The sequence below is a fragment of the Phaethon lepturus genome, unplaced genomic scaffold (genome assembly GCF_000687285.1).
Source record: "Phaethon lepturus isolate BGI_N335 unplaced genomic scaffold, ASM68728v1 scaffold5546, whole genome shotgun sequence".
Taxonomy (NCBI): domain Eukaryota; kingdom Metazoa; phylum Chordata; class Aves; order Phaethontiformes; family Phaethontidae; genus Phaethon; species Phaethon lepturus.
Window position 1 is genome coordinate 49779 of NW_010548189.1, and position 507 is coordinate 50285.

The window sequence follows — 507 nt, forward strand, 5'->3', positions numbered from 1 at the left end:
GGCCCGCGCAGCGCCCTTCATCCCAGCCTGGCCCGGCAGCACCTTCCCTCAGCCCCATGGGGAGGCCTCTGCTGCTGCCCCTCGCCATGGCGTCGGGCCCACCGCCATCCCTGGGCTCCCCCACTGCAAACGGCCTCGGGTGGAGACACTGGGACTGCCGTGGGCCCAAAAAACCACTGGTGCCGGCTCCTCCCCACAAAAACCTCTCAGAGATACCCATGGGGGGCTGCAGGCCCTCTGTGGCACCCGTGGCCCCTCGTTGAGCTGCATGCCACCGGCTACCCTTGCTTGGAGGCAGTAATTCCCATTTTTTGGCTTTTGTCACCTGACGGTTTCTTCTGAGAGTCCATCGGCTTAATTAAGAGAGAGTTTTTCCATAACTTCCAGTCGCTCCATGCACGTAAACGAAACAGCCGGCGGGCTGCACAGAAACACTGTGTGAAGGCAACCGCGTGGCCATGACAGGTGTCTGCCCTGTCTCTGTAATGGCTTGCTTCACTCACCAGA